The sequence below is a fragment of the Zootermopsis nevadensis genome, unplaced genomic scaffold, assembly GCF_977971745.1.
Source record: "Zootermopsis nevadensis isolate Lab colony 2312 unplaced genomic scaffold, Znev_1.0 Znev_ptg000046l, whole genome shotgun sequence".
NCBI lineage: Eukaryota > Metazoa > Arthropoda > Insecta > Blattodea > Termopsidae > Zootermopsis > Zootermopsis nevadensis.
The window spans coordinates 485,223-499,567 of record NW_028259178.1 but is presented as its reverse complement, the minus strand read 5'-3'; the positions used below and the strand labels follow the sequence as shown (position 1 = coordinate 499,567).

At 36.9% G+C, this 14,345-nt stretch overlaps 1 protein-coding gene and 1 long non-coding RNA gene across 2 annotated transcripts in view; one reads left to right on the top strand and one right to left on the bottom strand.

Moving 5' to 3' along the window:
• Use1 (Vesicle transport protein Use1) overlaps positions 1-14,345 on the top strand; it is a 216,326-nt gene that overhangs the window by 163,052 nt on the left and 38,929 nt on the right. The window lies entirely within an intron of this gene.
• On the bottom strand, positions 3,858-7,158 carry LOC147871569 (uncharacterized). The gene is made up of 2 exons (XR_015538668.1): positions 6,975-7,158; positions 3,858-5,456 (listed from the first exon to the last, which is right to left on the bottom strand). It is a non-coding gene; the product is annotated as an uncharacterized LOC147871569 (long non-coding RNA).

Below are 14,345 nucleotides of genomic sequence, written 5' to 3'. Positions count from 1 at the left end.
CTTCGCTAGGAGACAAATAGAGAAATACACGTGGAGATCACCAGATGGAATAACCAACAACCAAATCGATCGTGTGTTAATAGACAAGAGAAGAGTGGAAAAATGTCCGAACATGCAGAGGAGGAATTTGTGGGACTGACCACTGTTTAGTTAAAACAGTCTTCAGGGAAGGATAATTTAGCGCGTGTTTAGACCGGAAGAGGACGTCCCCTTCTAAGAGGTGGAGGTAAGGCCGGAGGTCACTACATCGAAGCGAACCAAACCAGCGAAAGTATTTCTCGATCTTTTTTTTCTGAAAAGTTTCGCAACGGAAAACTCAGTTCACACCTGCGAGGTTTTGTTGGATACCCAACCTCGATCACATGCTCCCAAATTAAAAACATTCTCCATTTTACAAACACCACCCCCGGACGTCTCCTGCTTTGGGGTGTTAAGGAGTGGACGCTTACGGAATGGAGAGCATTTCGGTTTATTCAGACAATTATTAATAAAGTTAAAACGAATTCCTTGCAGCTCGCTCAAAAGCTCTAACAAAGTTCATGGATCAAGGAATCTAAAGTGATTCAATTATTTTTCGTAACAGAGGCCCAATTTATTAACCATTTGAAGCCGAAGCTCGTCCAGTCCGTACCGCACAGAGAACACTACACTTCGCCATTACAAAGATCAACCGGTTAATGTATTTAAAGGATTGCCCCCAGGCTTTCAAGGGATTAAACAGCTTCATCGAGAATTTCGGCTACTGACATGTCTTGCGGCTTTAGGAAATCGAATCCCACACTATTAATGGAATTCTTTTATTATAAATAATGCCGTAAACAAACAGAAGTCAGTGGAATAATTAATTGAATTTATGTTAGAAAGAAGACACGTCTAATTCTCTTCCAAACTTCACAGATGTAAATGCTATTAGCAATAATAATAATAATAATAATAAATAGGTTGCCTTTACCTGACTCTTTCTTCGGGAGGGAGAATCCTCGATGTCCACCGACGAAATAAAATGGAGAGAGTGAAGGAGTTTCTTAGGAATTCACGGAATATAAGGAAGTGCCTTGGTTATTGTGGAATACTTTTAAAAGCACAAAAGTATCTACTCTACGACGCACTTCTCCTACAAGCGACTCACAACTCAGCTTTTTGCACAATGACGAAAGCGGATTGTTGACTAATGCGACAATGCCGAAGGAATCTATGACGTAACAGTTAGTAAAGGAATGGAGTGCGATACGGTTCATTCAGTCTATTATAATGCATGCATAAGAAATGAGAAATGAGCCTTAAGGCATGCTCAGTCAATATTGTTGGGGGTGTGTTTTAGAAATTCCAATACTTCTGTTTACATTGTTCTACACGCAGTTGTTCATATAAAAGCTGACCATTGTCGACCTATATTTACACATTCTTTAATAAAAAGAGAATTACTCAAAGATAAAATTCCATAAATTAATATAAAATATTTTCTCTGTAAGAAGGAAATACATTTAAAAGTTTTGAAAAGAGGAATGAAGAGAATTTTAAAATTTCATTTGCCCTTGTTTAAGAATAACGCCCGGGTTTAGTAATCTTGCCCGGGCGCTGTTGAGTCCATCCCTGGGGGAGAGAAAATGTTTCCTGAGTTCGATTCCCGGCAAGGGCGGTTCCTTTAACACCGAATCTAGGCGAGAGAGAACAATGGCGCCTCGATCAGAGTTTTTTATTTGGAAGAGGCGATTACAGGAACAGGGACCTCGACACTGACAAACTGTCCTGGGTTCGAGTCCTGACAAGGATGGTATCTCTTGATAGGAGCGTAACCCCGATAAAGGTACGAATCCAAGGCAAAATACGTTCGTTTCGGAGAATAAATTACAGGACCTGAGGTTAGAGACCCGACAACTGTCCTTGGTTCGAGTCTTATGGGGGCAGATTTTACTGGCATGTTAAAGAATACAGATTTTAAGCTTTACTGAAATTAACATTGATAAGGAATGTAAGCAGTTGTCTGATGTTCCTGCGGTACACTCCAGGCACTCTTCCAGTAATAAATAGCCCAAGCATTTTCATCACTCACTCGTTGATTACGGAGGTCCGTTTGATTCCCGGTCGTAGGTCAGAAACAAATGACATTCAGTTCCCCGCATTTGTTGACGACCTGGTGATTGGTTAATCATCACGGATGACTGTACATTCCCCCTAAAATGTCAAAAGAACGAGGCCCTTATCTTCGTGTTTTTGTTAAAATGAATCATCGAGCAGAAATTTATACGCAATCTGGAATGTCTTATTCATGATTTTCTAAAAACCTGGTCGTTGTAAAAGTAATTGTTTTGCAAATTAAAATTGTCTCTTGGCATATTTTAATTAGAACACAACATTTGAACATGTTGGACAGAGATCAGTAGCATTAAAAGAAGTTACAGAGTGGCGGGGATGGAGGAAAAGGGGCGACACTCTCAGTTTGTGAGGGCTCCTTTCTCTTTATGTGTCATTTTGCAAAATCACCAAGCCATTCCTTTGCATTCTTAAATCTTTTGTGAAATTTCAGTTAATGTAAGCGACTTTCGTCAGAACTGATTTATAATATTTATTTGCAATTATTAAATGCAACTTCAACGAGTGGAAAATTAATTTCGACTTTTTACGTCATAGTCGGAGATGGCGAGGAAAATTGTGACGAACAGATTTTCGTGGACCAATTTCTTACTTTGACGTTACTGCAACTCACTCTATCCTTTTCGATCTTTTATCAAAAATTTTATATTTTACGCTTGTCCGTAGGAAGATGGCTGTCTTCTGGCTTTTTACGCCGTGTAGTTCGGTAGAATTCCTTCAACGTTTAACATGTCCATGCTGCCTCCATCATCAGGACTGAGAGCTCAGAAAATTCGAAAAACTTCTACCACACTACACGGTGCAACAACCCTGATGACAACCATCTTAGAATTTATGCTATTTCTTTGCAATATTAATGCCAATCCAAAGTTTGGTTTTATTAATGTTTCTGCATTAGCTTAAGAAATAATTCAAATTTTATGGGCTGTATTTGGGGAGTCTTAATTTAGTAATTTTTATGTAGAATTTAAATTGTGTGCTCGCGTATGCATGTACGTGCGAACGAACTTTCACTTACAACTTGAGAGCTGATTTATCGATTTTTGCCAAACTTGGCACACTCATTTTTTGGTAACAGGAAGAGAATATAGAAAGACCAAAACTTTTTAAAAAGTGTCCTGAGTTGGAGTCCCGGTGAGGGTAGATCCTGCAGTCAGGGAACTGGACCGAGACGAAATTTGTTTCCAAGTGAACATTCCAGAAAAGGAGGCCAAACCCCAAAATATCTGTCCTTGGTTTGAGTCCTTGTAAAGATTCTTTTTTTAGGGATAATTTTTTTCTGAGACATTCAACGATACATATCGAAATAGGGCAAGTATTTTTGCAGAAAATGTAAGAAGTTGTAAAATTTTCATACACAAACACTGAAGGCACTGTTCTAATATTAAACAAATGCACCAAAAGATACGCTACGGCTGTGGTATTAAGCTTGGAACTCTCATAAATACATAAACATGTTTCATGTAGTCATTATTTGCACTTTATTAAATAATATATTGTTTAATTAATCAATGATAAATTATGGTTTTAATTTTAAATATTAATTTGTAAGACCTTTAAATAAAATAATTTAGTATTACTTTAGATACCCCTATATTTCGTGATAGGTAATTTTCTAGTAGTCTGCATCAGAAAAGAATTTATAGGCAACTTTGCACGAATCCTACGTGCGTTTATTCTGCAATAAATTGCCATGCTTTCGTGAAGATCTGTCGAAATTATTTTTCATAAAGTGCAAATTTAATAATAGACGACTCAGATAGTTGGATTTCTTTGCTTTTATTAGCTGCATATTAAACTCTTATAAAAGTTTCAACTCAAAGACTGAAGCACATTCCAGAAATTGAAAACTATCTTTTAAGAGACACCAAGTACAAACTACGTATTGTGAATCGAACGCAAATCGTACAATAGGATTTTATATTAATAAAGTGCACTCTATTTTAAAACCACTGTGAAATATCCTAATGTAAAGTATTTTAGTGCATACACAAAACACAAAGTAAGATTATTATAATTAAACTAAAATCCAGCAATGTTATTCCAACAAATAATGTGACAAATTTTATTATTTTTACATGGACATTATAACAATTTCGTTGTCTTTGAAACAGTCTCATTATCACAGAATCTAAAATTTGAATCAGGCAACAACGAATAGAAATTACTGAGAACATTTTAACAAGAGTCTCAGTTTGTTACTAACTATTAACTTTTACACATTAAAATACATAAATTCGGCACAAATAAAATAAAATAAGGTAACGTTACAACTGGAGTCTTTATATTACGAATGAAACCTCCTGACAAGGGAAAATACGTGTTCTAAAGTTAGCAGAATAAAATAATCTTCAGGTTTAAAGTCATCTTAGCTTTTAAGCTGTATTTTCCATAAGTTTCTTCAAATTCTTTTCTTAAAATAAGAAATAAATCTTAAGAGAAACTTGCAAAATATAATGCAATAATTCTCTGAATATATTTTTGTAGTTTATGATGTGAGACTGTCTTTCTTTTCCAAAGAAAGGATTTGAACTTTTATGTCAAGCCTTTTGCCACGTAAGGCACATTTCTTGGCAAAATTGTAATTGAAACTGGCGCAGTTGCCAGACTTGATAGTGTTATCAAATCCATTCTCGTAGTTCCGAACTGTGTGATTGGCTGATGCCTGTTCCTTCCCCGCTGCTCGGTTGATTTCCACACGATATCCAAACTCTTCAGATTTGTTCTCAGGTCCAACGTGAAACGCGCAGGTATAAAGCGTATCGCCTCTGACTTCAGACACGTGGACAAATATTTCACACCTAAAGAATATTATGCAAAGCCAGATAATTTTAACCCCAAAGTTTTTCAAAGAAATGACGCCTACACCAGATTCTTTACCGGCGGAGACGCCATGTTTCTCCATCAGATGGCTCTTCATCATAGCAAGAGGACGATTCCAAGTGCATCCTGTTATGGGGCACTTGTATTTCCGCTGTGAGCATACTTTTTCATGGGTAATCGTATCTTCTTTTGGGAATCTCGCGTTGCAGCCGAAAGTGAGGTATTTGCATGTACCTTTCAATTTGCTGATCGCGTTCTCCAGAACACGAATTCTGACCTTCAGAAATTTACCTCTGCAGACCGGACAGTTGTTCACTTGTGATCTGCAAGTGTCGCAGGTGCAGTGGCCATTGGCACAAATTATTATGGGCGGCTGAAGATATTCCATGCATACAGGACATTTAAGTTCCGACAGGACCTCTTGTATTATGGTCGCCATAATTTTATTGTCTCGCGGTCTGCAAAAGAGAGTTTGAAAACGTTGACACTCCGCCAACTGGGAATTCTCTTGCAGAAAAAATGATTCACAGAAGAAATCTCTGAAAATGAGAAACAGAAATGTATGGACAAAAATAATTAATTTAAATCATTCAAACGTTTAATGACCTCTGTAGAAATCATGTAAGCTGATAACGAAGAAGAATAATTCAAGAATTAGTTACGAATTCTGTAAAATAGCTCCAGCCAGCCTCACTTCATGGTACCTGCACCTTGTGGTGGTGGTGGGGCCGAGTACCCCAGTGACCTCAAGAGCTACTGGTAGGGCCTCCTTAGCCTGATTGGTCGAGGGGCAGAGGTCAGACTAAGACAGGTGCCCTGGTCCTCCAGGTTGGGATTTGGTTGCAAGGCTACCAACCTTGCACCGTAAAAAGGAAGACGTTTCGAAACCTCAATATATCGGAAAGTTAAGGATATTGAGAATGGCACGTGGAATGTTGGAACCCTTCTTAAGCAGGAGCATTAACTAAATAAACTGGAGCAGATAATAGACAGCAGACCATCTAATGATGTCAAAATGATTGTGGGCGACCTAGACAAAGTCTGCACGACACATCCAATGACACTGGCCAAAGGCTCGTTGATTTAGCCACTAGAAAAAACATGATAATCAGTTCTATTTTCTTCCCTAGGAGACAAATAGAGAAATACACGTGGAGATCACCAGATGGAATAACCAACAACCAAATCGATCGTGTGTTAATAGACAAGAGAAGAGTGGAATAAATGTCCGAACATGCAGAGGAGGAATTTGTGGGACTGACCACTGTTTAGTTAAAACAGTCTTCAGGGAAGGATAATTTAGCGCATGTTTAGACCGAAAGTGGACGTCCCCTTCTAAGAGGTGGAGGTAAGGCCGGAGGTCACTACATCCAAGCTAACCGAACCAGCGAAAATATTTCTCGATCTTATTTTCGGAAAAGTTTCGCAACGGAAAACTCAGTTCACACCTGCGAGGTTTTGTTGGATACCCAACCTCGATCACATGCTCCCAAATTAAAAACATTCTCCATTTTACAAACACCACCCCCGGACGTCTCCTGCTTTGGGCGGTTAAGGAGTGGACGCTTACAGAATGGAGAGCATTTCGGTTTATTCAGACAATTATTAATAAAATTAAAACGAATTCCTTGCAGCTCGCTCAAAAGCTCTAACAAAGTTCATGGATCAAGGAATCTAAAGTGATTCAATTATTTTTCGTATTAACAATTTGAAGCCGAAGCTCGTCCAGTCCGTACCGCACAGAGAACACTACACTTCGCCATTACAAAGATCAACCGGTTAATGTATTTAAAGGATTGCCCCCAGGCTTTCAAGGGATTAAACAGCTTCATCGAGAATTTCGGCTACTGACATGTCTTGCGGCTTTAGGAAATCGAATCCCACGCTATTAATGGAATTCTTTTATTATAAATAATGCCGTAAACAAACAGAAGTCAGTGGAATAATTAATTGAATTTATGTTAGAAAGAGGACACGTCTAATTCTCTTCCAAAGTTCACAGAAGTAAATGCTATTAGCAATAATAATAATAATAATAATAAATAGGTTGCCTTTACCTCACTCTTTCTTCGGGAGGGAGAATCCTCGATGTCCACCGACGAAATGAAATGGAGAGAGTGGAGGAGTTTCTTAGGAATTCACGGAATATAAGGAAGTGCCTTGGTTATTGTGGAAGACTTTTAAAAGCACAAAAGTATCTCCTCTACGACGCACGTCTCCTACAAGCGACTCACAACTCAGCTTTTTGCAAAAGGACGAAAGCGGATTGTTGACTAATGCGACAATGCCGAAGGAATCTATGACGTAACAGTTAGTAAAGGAATGGAGTCCGATAAGGTTCATTCAGTCTATTATAATGCATGCATAAGAAATGAGATATGAACCTTAAGGCATGCTCAGTCAATATTGTTGGGGGTGTGTTTTAGAAACTCCAATACTTCTGTTTACATTGTTGTACGCGCAGTTGTTCATATAAAAGCTGACCATTGTCGACCTATATTTACACATTCTTTAATAAAAAGAGAATTACTCAAAGATAAAATTCCATAAATTAATATAAAATATTTTCTCTGTAAGAAGGAAATACATTTAAAAGTTTTGAAAAGAGGAATGAAGAGAATTTTACAATTTCATTTGGCCTTGTCTAAGATTAACGCCCGGTTTTAGTAATCTTGCCCGGGCGCTGTTGAGTCCATCCCTGGGGAAGAGAAAATGTTTCCTGAGTTCGATTCCCGGCAAGGGCGGTTCCTTTAACACCGAATCTAAGCGAGAGAGAACAATGGCGCCTCGATCAGAGATTTTTATTTGGAAGAAGCGATTACAGGAACAGAGACCTCGACACTGACAAACTGTCCTGGGTTCGAGTCCTGACAAGGATGGTCTCTCTTGATAGGAGCGTAACCCCGATAAAGGTACGAATCCAAGGCAAAATACGTTCGTTTCGGAGAAGAAATTACAGGACCTGAGGTTAGAGACCCGACATCTGTCCTTGGTTCGAGGCTTATGGGGGCAGATTTTACTGGCATGTTAAAGAATACAGATTTTAAGCTTTACTGAAATTAACATTGATAAGGAATGTAAGCAGTTGTCTGATGTTCCTGTGGTACACTCCAGACACTCTTTGAGTAATAAATAGCCCAAGCATTTTCATCACTCACTCGTTGTTACGGAGGTCCGTTTGATTCCCGGTCGTAGGTCAGAAACAAATGACATTCAGTTCCCCGCATTTGTTGACGACCTGGTGATTGGTTAAGCATCACGGATGACTGTACATTCCCCCTAAAATGTCAAAAGAACGAGGCCCTTATCTTCGTGTTTTTGTTAAAATGAATCATCGAGCAGAAATTTATACGCAATCTGGAATGTCTTATTCATGATTTTCTAAAAAGCTGGTCGTTGTAAAAGAAATTGTTTTGTAACTAAAATTGTCTCTTGGCATATTTTAATTAGAACACAACATTTGAACATGTTGGACAAAGATCAGTAGCTTTAAAAGAAGTTACAGAGTGGCGGGGATGGAGGAAAAGGGGCGACACATCACACTTTGTGAGGTCTCCTTTCTCTTTGTGAGTCATTTTGCAAAATCACCAAGCCATTCCTTTGCATGCTTAAATCTTTTTTGTGAAATTTCAGTTAATGTAAGCGACTTTCGTCAGAACTGATTTATAATATGTATTTGAAATTTATTAGATGGAACTTCAACGAGTGGAAAATTAATTTTGACTTTTTACGTCATAGTCGGAGATGGCGAGGAAAATTGTGACGAACAGATTTTCGTGGACCAATTTCTTACTTTGACGTTACTGCAACTCACTCTATCCTTTTCGATCTTTTATCAAAAATTTTATATTTTACGCTTGTCCGTAGGAAGATGGCTGTCTTCTGGCTTTTTACGCCGTGTAGTTCGGTAGAATTCCTTCAACGTTTAACATGTCCATGCTGCCTCCATCATCAGGGCTGAGAGCTCTGAAACGTCGAAAAACGTCTACCACACTACACGGTGCAACAACCCAGAAGACAACCATCTTAGAATTTATGCTATTTCATTGCAATATTAATGCCAATCCAAAGTTTGGTGTTATTAATGTTTCTGCATTAGCTTAAAAAATAATTCAAATTTTATGGGCTGTATTTGGGGAGTCATAATTTAGTAACTTTTATATAAAATTTAAATTGTGTGCTCGGGTATGCATGTACGTGCGAACGAACTTTCACTTACAACTTGAGAGCTGATTTATCGATTTTTGCCAAACTTGGCACACTCATTTTTTGGTAACAGGAAGAGAATATAGAAAGACCAAAACTTTTTAAAAAGTGTCCTGAGTTGGAGTCCCGGTGAGGGTAGATCCTGCAGTCAGGGAACTGGGCCGAGACGAAATTTGTTTCCAAGAGAACATTCCAGAAATAAAGCCAAACCCCAAAATATCTGTCCTTGGTTTGAGACCTTGTAAAGATTCTTTTTTTAGGGATAATTTTTTTCTGTGACATTCATCGATACATATCGAAATAGGGCAAGTATTTTTGCAGAAAATGTAAGAAGTTGTAAAATTTCCATACACAAACACTGAAGGCACTGTTCTAATATTAAACAAATACACTAAAAAAATAACCTACGGCTGTGGTATTAAGCTTGGAACTCTTATATATACATGAACACGTTTTTTGCAGTCAGTATTTGCACTTTATTAAATTATATATTATTTAATTAATCAATGATAGATTATGGTTTTAATTTTAAATACTAATTTGTCAGTCTTTTAAATAAAATCATTTAGTATTACTTTAGATACCCCTATATTTCGTGATAGGTAATTTTCTAGTAGTCCGTAACAGAAAAGAATTTATAGGCAACTTTGCACGAATCCTACGTGCGTTTATTCTGCAATAAATTGCCATGCTTTCGTGAAGGTCTGTAGAAATTATTTTCCATAAATTGCAATTTGATAATAGACGACTCAGTTAGTTGGATTTCTTTGCTTTTATTAGCTTCATATTAAACTCTTATAAAAGTTTCAACTCAAAGACAGGAGCACATTCCAGAAATTGAAAATTAACTTTTAAGAGACACCAAGTACAAACTACGTATTGTGAATCGAACGCAAATCGTACAATAGGATTTTATATTAATAAAGTGCACTCTATTTTTAAACAACTGTGAAATATCCTAATGTAAATTATTTTAGTGCATACACAAAACACAAAGTAAGATTATTATAATTAAACTAAATATCCAGCAATGTTATTCCAACAAATAATGTGACAAATGTTATTATTCGTACATGGACATTATAACAATTTCGTTGTCTTTGAAACAGTCTCATTATCACAGAATCTAAAATTTGAATCAGGAAAAACGAATGGAAATGACAGAGAACATTTTAACAAGAGTCTCAGTTTGTTACTAACTATTAACTTTTACACATTAACATACATAACTTCCGCACAAATAAAATAAAGTAAAATAAGGTAACGTTACAACTGGAGTCTTTATATTACGGATGAAACCTCCTGACAAGGGAAAATACGTGTTCTAACGTTAGCAGAATAAAATAATCTTCAAGTTTAAAGTCATCTTTGCTTTTAAGCTGTATTTTCTATAAGTTTCTTCAAATTCTTTCCTTAAAATAAGAAATGAATCTTAAGAACAAGATACAAAATATAATGCACGTTGTGTTTAAAATAATTACGACACTGTCAAGATAGTTTAATTGTATATTAAATTACAAATTAGGAGGTAACTGAAATATTAATTTGTTCAATTTTTTTTTCGAGTGAATTTTATTCAGTTACGACACAAAGCGAATATTTTCCTTTCTTTTAGAACGTTCAAGTACATGTTTAGAAAAGAGAAACGAAAATGAATATAGTAAGTAATTGTAATAACGTATCTTACGCTGAAAATGAAATACGTTTACAATTTAACATTTCGGATCGTGCTTTATTGTCCGAGGATAATGGACTCACTCCATAGGAGGGTCCACTGTTTATAAATTACACAAAGCTTCTGGTCTGGCCAACTAAACTTGTGTCGCTGAAGTTCTCTGAATATATTTTTGTAGTTTATGATGTGAGACTGTCTTTCTTTTCCAAAGAAAGGATTTGAACTTTCATGTCAAGTCTGTTGCCACGTAAGGCACACTTCTTGGCAAAATTGTAATTGAAACTGGCGCAGCTGCCAGACTTGATAGTGTCATCAAATCCATTCTCGTAGTTCCGAACTGTGTGCTTGGCTGATGCCTGTTCCTTCCCCGCTGCTCGGTTGATTTCCACACGATATCCAAACTCCTTAGATTTGTTCTCAGGTCCAACGTGAAACGCGCAGGTATAAAGCGTATCGCCTCTGACTTGAGACACGTGGACAAATATTTCAGACCTAAAGAATATTATGCAAAGCCAGATAATTTTAACCCCAAAGTTTTTCAAAGAAATGACGCCTACACCAGATTCTTTACCGGCGGAGACGCCATGTTTCTCCATCAGATGGCTCTTCATCATAGCAAGAGGACGATTCCAAGTGCATCCTGTTATGGGACACTTGTATTTCCGCTGTGAGCATACTTTTTCATGGGTAATCGTGTCATCTTTTAGGAATCTCGCATTGCAGCCGAAAGTGTAGTTTTTGCATTGGACGATCAATTTCCTTGTCACACTTTCCAGAACACGAATTGTGACATTCAGAAATTTACCTCTGCAGACCGGACAATCTTTCACTTGTGATCTGCAAGTGTCGCAGGTGCAGTGGCCATTGGCACAAATTATTATGGGCGGCCGAAGATATTCCATGCATACAGGACATTTGAGTTCCGACAGGACCTCTTGTATTATGGTCGCCATAATTTTATTGTTTCGCTTTTGAAAACGTTGACACTCCGCCAACTGGGAATTCTCTTGCAGAAAAGATGATTCACAGAAGAAGTATCTGAAAATAAGAAACAGAAATGTATGACCAAAAATAATTAATTTAAATTATTCAAACGTTTAATGACCTCTGTAGAAATCATGTAAGCTGATAACGAAATAAACTGGAGCAGATAATAGACAGCAGACCATCTAATGATGCCAAGAAGATGGTGGGCGACCTAAACAAAGTGTACACGACACATCCAATGACATTGGCCAAAGGCTCGTTGATTTAGCCACTAGAAAAAACATGATAATCAGTTCTACTTTCTTCCCTAGGAGACAAATAGAGAAATACTAGAGCAGAGCGCTTCTTTCGGAGCTCCTCGGGGGATTGGTCAAGTGTTCAAAAAGCAACCAACCCCCCCTTCGGGTTGGTTGCGTTTTAAATTCTTACGTTACAAACTAAACTATCCCCCCGAATTCAGGGCTTAAACACTTGACCAACCCCACCCCTTCGGGTTGTTGGTTGTGTTTTAAAATCTTAAGTAACACACTAAACTAACCCCGCTGTCTCTAATCTGATGTGTTAGTTCTTTACGTCGCTGTTCAGAGGCCAACTGTTCTTGGTCAGTCAACTTTCTATGTCCAACCCCACCCTTGCAAATCTTCGTCTTAAAATCGATCATAAAGTCAGTTTTCATAATAGTTTTCGTAATCGTAATATATCGAATGAGTATCAGTTTACCTTGTTGGAGTTGGTACTTCAAATACTTGATAACGTCTTCTTTCACTTTTCTGATGTTTTAGGATAACTGTCAGTCAATTTTGAAGAATGCGACGTGCTGCTTCTGGAGCAGTGATAATGCGACTGGCTTGATATTCTTTGATTTCCTTGTTGTGAAGCGTTATTTGTTTACTCGGCATTGTTGTGTTCCACAACAATGCCGAGTAAACAAATATCTGTTGACATTGTTGATGACGTCATTTTTTGACGACAAATAGGTTGACGACCTTACATTTCCCTATATTTCGTGAAAGGTAATTTTCTAGTAGTCTGTAATAGATCAGATTTTAAATTTGGTTTTGACGAATAATACTTACGTTTCTTCTGCAATAAATTGCCATCCTTTCGTGACGATCTGTAGAAATTATTTTTCTTAAATTGAAATTTAATAATAGACGACTCAGTTAGTTGGATTTCTTTGCTTTTATTAGCTTCGTATTAAACTCTTATAAAAGTTTCAACTCAAAGACAGGAGCACATTCCAGAAATTGAAAACTAACTTTTAAGAGACACCAAGTACAAACTACGTATTGTGAATCGAACGCAAATCGTACAATAGGATTTTATATTAATAAAGTGCACTCTTTTTTAAATCAGCTGTGAAATATCCTAATGTAAATTATTTTAGTGCATACACAAAACACAAAGTAAGATTATTATAATTAAACTGAAATCCAGCAATGTTATTCCAACAAATAATGTGACAAATGTTATTATTCGTACATGGACATTATAAGATTTTCATTGTCATTAATACAGTCTCATTATCACAGAATCTAAAACTTGAATCAGGCAACAACGAATGGAAATTACTGAGAACATTTTAGCAAGAATCTCAGTTTGTCACTAACTATTAACTTTTACACATTAACATACATAAATTCGGCACAAATAAAATAAAATAAGGTAACGTTACAACTGGAGTCTTTATATTACGGATGAAACCTCCTGACAAGGGAAAATACGTGTTCTAAAGTTAGCAGAATAAAATAATCTTAAAGTTTAAAGTCATCTTTGCTTTTAAGCTGTATTTTCTATAAGTTTCTTCAAATTCTTTCCTTAAAATAAGAAATGAATCTTAAGAACAAGATACAAAATATAATGCACGTTGTGTTTAAAATAATTACGACACTGTCAAGATAGTTTAATTGTATATTAAATTACAAATTAGGAGGTAACTGAAATATTAATTTGTTCAGTTTTTTTTTTCGAGTGAATTTTATTCAGTTACGACACAAAGCGAATATTTTCCTTTATTTTAGAACGTTCAAGTACATGTTTAGAAGAGATAAACGAAAATGAATATAGTAAGTAATTGTAATAATGTATCTTACGCTGAAAATTAAATTAATTTACAATTTAACATTTCGCATCGTACTTTATTGTCCGAGGATAATGGAGTCACTCCATAGGAGGGTCCACTCTTTATAAATAAGACAAAGCTCCTGGTTTGGCCAACTAAACTTGTGTCTCTGAAGTTCTCTGAATATATTTTTGTAGTTTATGATGTGGGACCGTCTTTAGTTTCCAAAGAAAGGATTTGAACTTTCATTTCGAGTCTGTCGTCATGTAAGGCACACTTCTTGGCAAAATTGTAATTGAAACTGGCGCAGTTGCCAGACTTGATAGTGTGATCAAATCCATTCTCGTAGTTCGGAACTGTGTGATTGGCTGATGCCTGTTCCTTCCCCGCTGCTCGGTTGATTTCCACACGATATCCAAACTCCTTAGATTTGTTCTCAGGTCCAACGTGAAACGCGCAGGTATAAAGCGTATCGCCTCTGACTTGAGACACGTGGAC